Source organism: Mustela nivalis, assembly GCF_964662115.1.
Source record: "Mustela nivalis genome assembly, chromosome: 14".
Classification (NCBI taxonomy): domain Eukaryota; kingdom Metazoa; phylum Chordata; class Mammalia; order Carnivora; family Mustelidae; genus Mustela; species Mustela nivalis.
Window position 1 is genome coordinate 83,787,264 of NC_139033.1, and position 7,467 is coordinate 83,794,730.

The window sequence follows — 7,467 nt, forward strand, 5'->3', positions numbered from 1 at the left end:
AGGGGTTATATGGACCCCCTCCCTGGGTCCAGTCACACCCAGAACAGATGCCCCAGCATCTAATCTAGAAGGAACAGAGCCCAGAGCTATCAGCCAGGCCAGCCTGGCTCTGGTTCAGGTCTTCCCCACTCCAGGTTTTGTGACCTGGACACTTCCCTTTCCTGCTCTGAGCCTCAGTTTTACCCTTTTATCTAAAATGTGAGTACCATCTTTAAAGCACCCAGCTGGGGCAGACATGAATCACATTATGATAAATGGCATGGGATGTTCCTCCCTTGATTGCGTGTTAAGGTTGGTGTTCTGAAAGGTTCCCTGGGAGGGTCACCGGAAAACTCTTGGGTCCCTGAGCCAGACACTTCCAGGCACAGCTCACTGCCGCCCTCTGCAGGCCTCTCCTCCCTCCTGAGGCCCGGTGTTGCCAGTATCCCAGCTCCTTTATGTTGCAGACCACCACCACCACCCCCCTTAAGGCAGGCAAGCCTACCCCACCCCACCCTTCAAAACCTGTTTGGCAGGCAAAGAAACAGAATGAGTTGATGCCCTGACTTTGAGGGTGGACAGCTGAAGCTGGAATCCCAGCACATCCTCAGCGACCTTTTCTTTAAAAAGGATGTGAAGTCCTGACCTCACAGGGTGTGGCATGTAGCGGCCTGTGACCAGTATTAGCTGCCTTCCTCAGATGACCTGCTCAGATCACCCAGTGGGTTGAGACAGGCAGGCTTCCAGAATTCCATTGTCTGGTTGTCTCCAGAGAGAATTCCAAAAGCACAAACTGCTTTTTTCCCTTGCTGATGGAACCCCTCCACTTCCAGGGCAGGGAATTATGGCCCCATCCAGGACATCATCATTAATCACCTGGGAAAAAAAGGATACTTTGGGAGGGGAGGCTTCAACTGTTAGAGAGGTTTCCCTGGTTTGCTGGCCCCAGTTTAGCCCTACCTCAAATGTTGTATACATAAGTGAACTTAATTCAGAAATTGGAAGATAGTGGCTATCTCCCCTGTGAGATAGCTTCTTCTGGCCCCAAGGACACTCCTCTCGTCCTTGGTGCTTTCCTAAAAACAATCCCACCCTGGGTCTCTGGGAGGAAGGAATGAGGAGAAACATGGGGACCAGATACATAACACTCTCAATCGCCCGTTAGGTGTCTGTCCCCAGCTAGATCTAAACTCCCAAAGGTTTGGGGCAGCAGTTTGTCTTGTTCCTGACTGACTCCCCAGTGCTCAGCACATAGTAGATGCTCAGCCAGTGCTGGCTGAAAGAGGAATCGGACTTGTGTGTGGCCTGGAGGAGCACACAACCCAGAGAGAAAGATGGACATGAGTGCGGGGAGGAAAGGTTAAAGTTCTGGGTGTGTTTCAAGCACAGTTGGGTTAGGAGATGAGGCTGGCGTGGGTGGCAGGAGGTGACATCAGAGGCGAGGCAGGGCCTTGTAAGAATGCTTGTAAGATGTTTGGCTTTTATTCTAAATGCAAGGAGAAGCCTCTGGAAGGTTCCAAGCTTGCACTGTCGGATAGAACCTTCCGCCATGACGGACATGTTCTATACTCTGCACTGAACAAAACAGCAGCCACTAGCTTCCTCATGCAACTGCCGGGCACTCAAAATGTGTGTGGCTGCTGCAACCGAAGAACTGGAAAAATCTAGTTGGATTTAAAATTCAGTTTGGGGGTGCCTGGCTGGCTCAGTCAGTGGAGCATGCGACTCTTGGTCTTTGGGTTTTGAGTTGGAGCCCCGCTTTGGGTGTAGAGATTACTTAAAAATAAAAGCTTTCAACGTTGAATAAATAAATAAATAAGTTTTAGTTGGCTTTAACTTTAATTAATTTAAATTCAAATAGCCCACAGTATCTGCCATAAGCAGTGGGGTGACTTGCTCAGATTTGTTTTGTGGACAGGTGGGAAGTAGGGGCTGGGAGCAGGGTAAGTGGGCAGGGACTGTGCCACCGGTCCAGAGGAGAGGCACTGGTATCCCAGAACTAGACTAGGGTGGAAGCGAGGCAGTAGAGAGAGGGGCTCAGATTCCAGGTTTGTTCTGGACATATAGATGGATCAGCTGTTGAGGGAGGAAGGATCAACTATGACATGGACAATGGGTCATTGAGTGTGATAGGGAAACTGGGGTGCCCATATGAGGAGGTTCAGGTGCCCATAGCCCATCCACAGAGAGTGGGATTGGGGCACCAAGGAGCTGTCAAGACCAGAGACCGAAATGGGAGCATTCTTAGTGAGTAGCTGGTATTTATGGCCATAGGGTTGGAGATTCTTCCTGGCTTCCCAGCGGTACTGAGTGAGGAAGGGTTAGGGGCTGGACTAGGAGGGAAGTAGAGGCAGAGAGAGTGAGAGCCACTGGCCAGAGAAATGACGGGGATCCAAGAGTCCCGAGGGATGCAGACACAGTGAGGACGGCAGGGCCCCTGTGAATAACATCCAGACTTCACCAGGGCCTCCATGAGCCCTGAAGAACAAGTGACATTCATTTTTTTTTTAAAGATTTTATTTATTTATTTGACAGAGAGAAATCACAAGTAGTCGGAGAGGCAGGCAGAGAGAGGGAAGCAGGCTCCCCGCTGAGCAGAGAGCCCGATGCGGGACTCGATCCCAGGACCCTGAGATCATGACCCGAGCCGAAGGCAGCGGCTTAACCCACTGAGCCACCCAGGCGCCCTGTGACATTCATTTTCTTTGTCGTTATGCTTTTCTGAATTCTTCATAATGAAAATGCCTATCTTTTGTGATGAAAAAATATTGCTTTTTATTTTTTTACAGCTTCATTGAGATAGAATTCATGTGCAATAAACTCCACGTATTTGAAGTGAGCAGTTTGATGAGTTTTGACATTTGTAACACACTTTTGAAACCATTGTGATAATCAGATAACAGACATTTTCATCACTCCCAAGAGATGTTGTTGTTGTTTTTCATCTAAGAACTAAAGGGGTAAAAAGAAATAAGATTATTGGTGATGTCTCCCTCAATTTCCTACATTTTCTGGGATGTGGTTATGTGGTCTGAAATTTATTTAGAAATCAAACACACACAAAACATTTATCCTGTTAAAAAAAATCACACACACACACACACACACACACACACACGGTTATGTGGTCTGAAATTTATTTAGAAATCAAACACACACAAAACATTTATCCTGTTAAAAAAAATCACACACACACACACACACACACACACACACACACGGTTATGTGGTCTGAAATTTATTTAGAAATCAAACACACACAAAACATTTATCCTGTTAAAAAAAAATCACACACACACACACACACACACACACACACACACACACACACACACACACACACACACACACACACACACACACACACACACACACACACACACACACACACACACACACACACACACACACACACACACACACACACACACCCCCCCCCCCCCCCCCCCCCCCCTCAGGCATCCTCAGCCATCCCTGAAACCAGAGAGAGATGCTGGCAAACCCCTCCCCAAGGCTGCCCTTTCCCTTTGTTGGAAGAAGCGGCTGGGACCCAACAGCCCCCTCTGCTGGATAGAATGCAGAACTTCCAATGCGTCGAAACGCCGTGTAAACAGCCCAACAAATGAATTGTCAATCCAAATGCGGTACATCCATACAATGGAATATTATTTGGCCACAAAAAGGAATGCAGTACTGATACTACAACATGGGTGAACCTTTAAAACTTCTGCTAAGGGAAAGAAGCCTGTCATAAAAGGCCACATACTGTATGATTCCATTTATATGAAATGTCCAGAATGGACTTATCTCTAGAAATAGAAAGTAGGTTGGTGGTTGCCGGGGATAAGGAGGTAGGAGGAATGGGGAATGACTGTTAAAGGTCATTGTGTTTCTTTTTAGAAATGTCCTAGAACTAGATAATTGTTCTAGGTTTTGCACAACTTTGTGAATATACTAAAAATTATTCCATGATACACTTGAAAAGGGTGAATAGTATGGTATGCAAATTATCTTAATAAAGCTGTTCTTTTAAAAAACAAAAATCTTGGAGGATAAGTTAAGCCAGCCCTTGGGTCCCCAACCTGGATGAATAGCCCCTGATCCTACTGACCTAGAGGTAAGGAGGAACATTTTTCTAGCATCTCTTTGAATGCTCCCATGAGCCCAGGGATTCAACCTCACTCCACTCCACACACCACAGATGAGGACATATTTGCATGTCACCCAGCCTTTCAGCTGTGGGCAGGCTCGAGATCATCTTTCAGCTCCATAGCCTCTGTTCTTTGTATCGTTCTGAAGTCAGAAGGCCCCACTAGTGTGAAACCAGGAAATTTCCATTTGTTCTTTATAAAATGGACTGGTCACCCCTTCCCTTAGGGACTTCCTGAGCAGGTCTGCCAGCTACAGTTAGACAGGATGTGCACTGCACGAGGGCACACATCAAAGGGGGCATGGTTCCCTGCTTAGACCTAGTAGATATGAATATTGGTGGTGACAGCAATTGTAAAAAGGTGTCTTTTCTCACAAAATCAGTTTATAAAAGCAGTTTTCTAACATATGGATATCAAATGCCATGAGCAAGAAGGGCTATTTTTAAATTGAGGTGAAATTCACATAACAAAATTAACCGTTTTAAAGTGAACAGTTCAGAGAGATCTAGTATATTCAGTGTTGTGCAACCATAGAGCTTGTATCTAGTTAGAAAATATTTTTGTAACCAGGTGCCTGGGTGGCTCAGTTGGTTGAGTGTCTGACTCTTGATTTCAGCTCAGGTCGTGATCTCAGAGTTGTGGGATCAAGCCCCGTGTCAGCCTCTATGCCCTGCATGAAGCCGGACTGAGATTCTCTCCCTCTCCCTCTGTCTCCCAGCATATGTAACTTTTACATCACCACAAACTAAAAAGAAATGCCATACTCATTACTCAGTGGCTCTCTATTTCTCCCTCCTTCCAACCCTTGACAACCACTAACCTTTCTGTCTTTATAGATTTACCTATTCTGGACATTTCATATTAATGGATTCAAATAATGTGTGGCCTTTTGTGTTTCACTTCTTTCTTCTAGCATAGGGTTTTCAAGGTTCAACGATGTTGTAGCACGTGTCAGTACTTCATTCCTTTTTAAGACTGAATGATATTCCAGGGCTCCTGATTGGCTCAGTGGGCTAAAAGCCTCTGCCTTCAGCTCAGGTCATGATCTCAGGGTCCTGGGATCAAGCCCCACATGGGGCTCTCTGCTCAGCCAGGAGCCTGCTTCCACCCCTCTTCTGCCTGCCTCTCTGCCTACTTGTGATCTCTGTCAGATAAATAAATAAAATCTTAAAAAAAAAAGACAATGATATTCCATTGTATGGCTAGACCACATTGTTTGCCCATTCATCTGTTGGTGGACATTTATTTGGCTTGTATGTATAATGTTGCTCTGAACATGTATAACATGCACTTGAGTCCTTGTTTTAATTCTCTGGTGAACATTCTTAGGAATGGGATTTTTGGATCATATGGTGAGTCTATGTTTAACTCTTGAAGGAAGTGCATGGGTACCTGTTTCTAATTAACACAAAGGCACTGCATGGGTGGGCGCAGTGGCATTGCCCATGTGAATTGCACAGCCTTCCATCCACCCAGCCCTAACCAGCTGCCCAGCCTGGGGCTTAGGAGCTCCATAGATGTGACTTGTTTCCCCCCTCATAGCTATCATGCTGGCAGGAGGAAGAGAGAGGGCTGAGAGAAAAAGACAGTGACTCCTTAGTCGCACAGCAGTAATGGGGGGTCACAGACTTGAGCCCAGCCTGCCCAAGTCCCATATTGGTGTTCCTGACCACTGTGCCATCAGGTGCGATTGTCAGAGGTGGCATTATAAAGTCAGCAGGGCTTTCTGCCTGAAGACCTACCTAAGACCAACTTCACTATCTGGGCCTTTTCTTGCTCTTTCCTTTCTCCTGTCTGTACCCTCATCTCCACCCACTTTGGGGCCCGGAGACCAGAGGAAGGCTTCCTTCAAGTGGGATGTGGCCATGTGACCCCTTTCTGACATCTGTCATCCATCATCTGTCATGTATCAGCCCCAGGGAGCTACAGGCAAGATCAGAAAACTAGGGCGATCAATACGGCTTTCTTCAGTCTGCTTGTGTGTGCTGTGCTGGACGGTGCCAGACTGGGCACCTCCTCCAGCCCGCCAGCCCCAGGCCCAGAATGGGGAGCATGGATCTATCTCAGTGGGATGTCCTTGGCCAAGGGCTCCACATGAGTGAGTGTGTGGGTCTTTTCTCCTAGGGCCCTCTCAGCTAGAACTCCACCTGCCTTCTGCACGATCAATTATTGACGAGGCCCCTGCAGCCAGCAGGAGTTGGGGGGGGGGGGTCCTGGCTGCTGTTTCCAGCCCTCACAGAGAGTGAAGGGGTGGGGACAAGATGAACTTCTTCCTGAAGGCATGGCCTGTGAGATGGTCCAGGCTGTGGCTTCTCGTGGTCAGAGGCCCAGAGCACCCTCAGGCCGGGGGGTACCATCCACCCGTGGGGCACAAGAGCGCCCTGGGGCTGCTTTGCTTCCCAGAACACCCACCATGTGTCTCTGGAGACAGGGTGGGGAGCAAGCAGAGCGAAGGGCCTGTAGACAGCAGGCTGGGGCGCAGGCTCAGACAGGTGGCTGGTGGTCCTGAATGCTGGGAAGGCGCCTGGATGTGGGGGTGGAAGCTGGGAAGGATCTAGGCTGCCTGGAAAGAGGTGGAGGCGGTGTGACAGCCACATTTCCCGTCTGCCTATCAACTTCCCTCAGGGGAAGGCCCGACATATGGGAGGTGACATGGGGAGGCCACAGCAGATGGCAGAGGAGCCCAGGAGCTGCTGGGTGGGTGTTATCCTGGGGCAGTGCCTCAAGTCCTGGGCTTCTTTGGCGACCGTGGACCCAGGGCCCCCCCGCCCCCCCAGTCTTCAGGAGCGCCTTCTCCCTCAGAAGGGGAGGGCCCTCCCTGAGCTGTGTGCTGCTTCTTCTGAAGGCTCCCCTCACCCCATGCCTTCTCTCAGTCCCTGCTCTGGGCCTGCATGGTTGCCATATCCCTCCGGCAGGCTTGGAAATGCTTGTGACCCTGGGCCTTTCCCAGGTACCCTAATTCTCATCTGTGTGAATGGAAGTGATCCTTTGTCCATCTCTCTGTTCCAGTTACCTAGATCTCAGGTAACCTTGGGTCTCCCGGCTTAAGACGTCCTAGGTCTCTCTGGAGAGTGAGGTTCATCTGGGGGTGGCTCCCATCTCACCCCACTGCTAAAGTCAGAGTTGAATGGATCCTCAGCCCCCCCTCTCCAGTCTAGGGGCCCAAAGAGGGGCTGGGGCAGGGGTAAGTGAGTCGGTGCCCAGGGCACTAGATTAAGGAGGCTGGGAGCAAGTGACCCACTCTGGGTCACTGGGGATTTTTCATCACAGGTCACCTGGCTGCAGGGCTGGGGACTACTAAAACCGTGGGGGCTCAGGCAGGAAAGGGTGACAGACG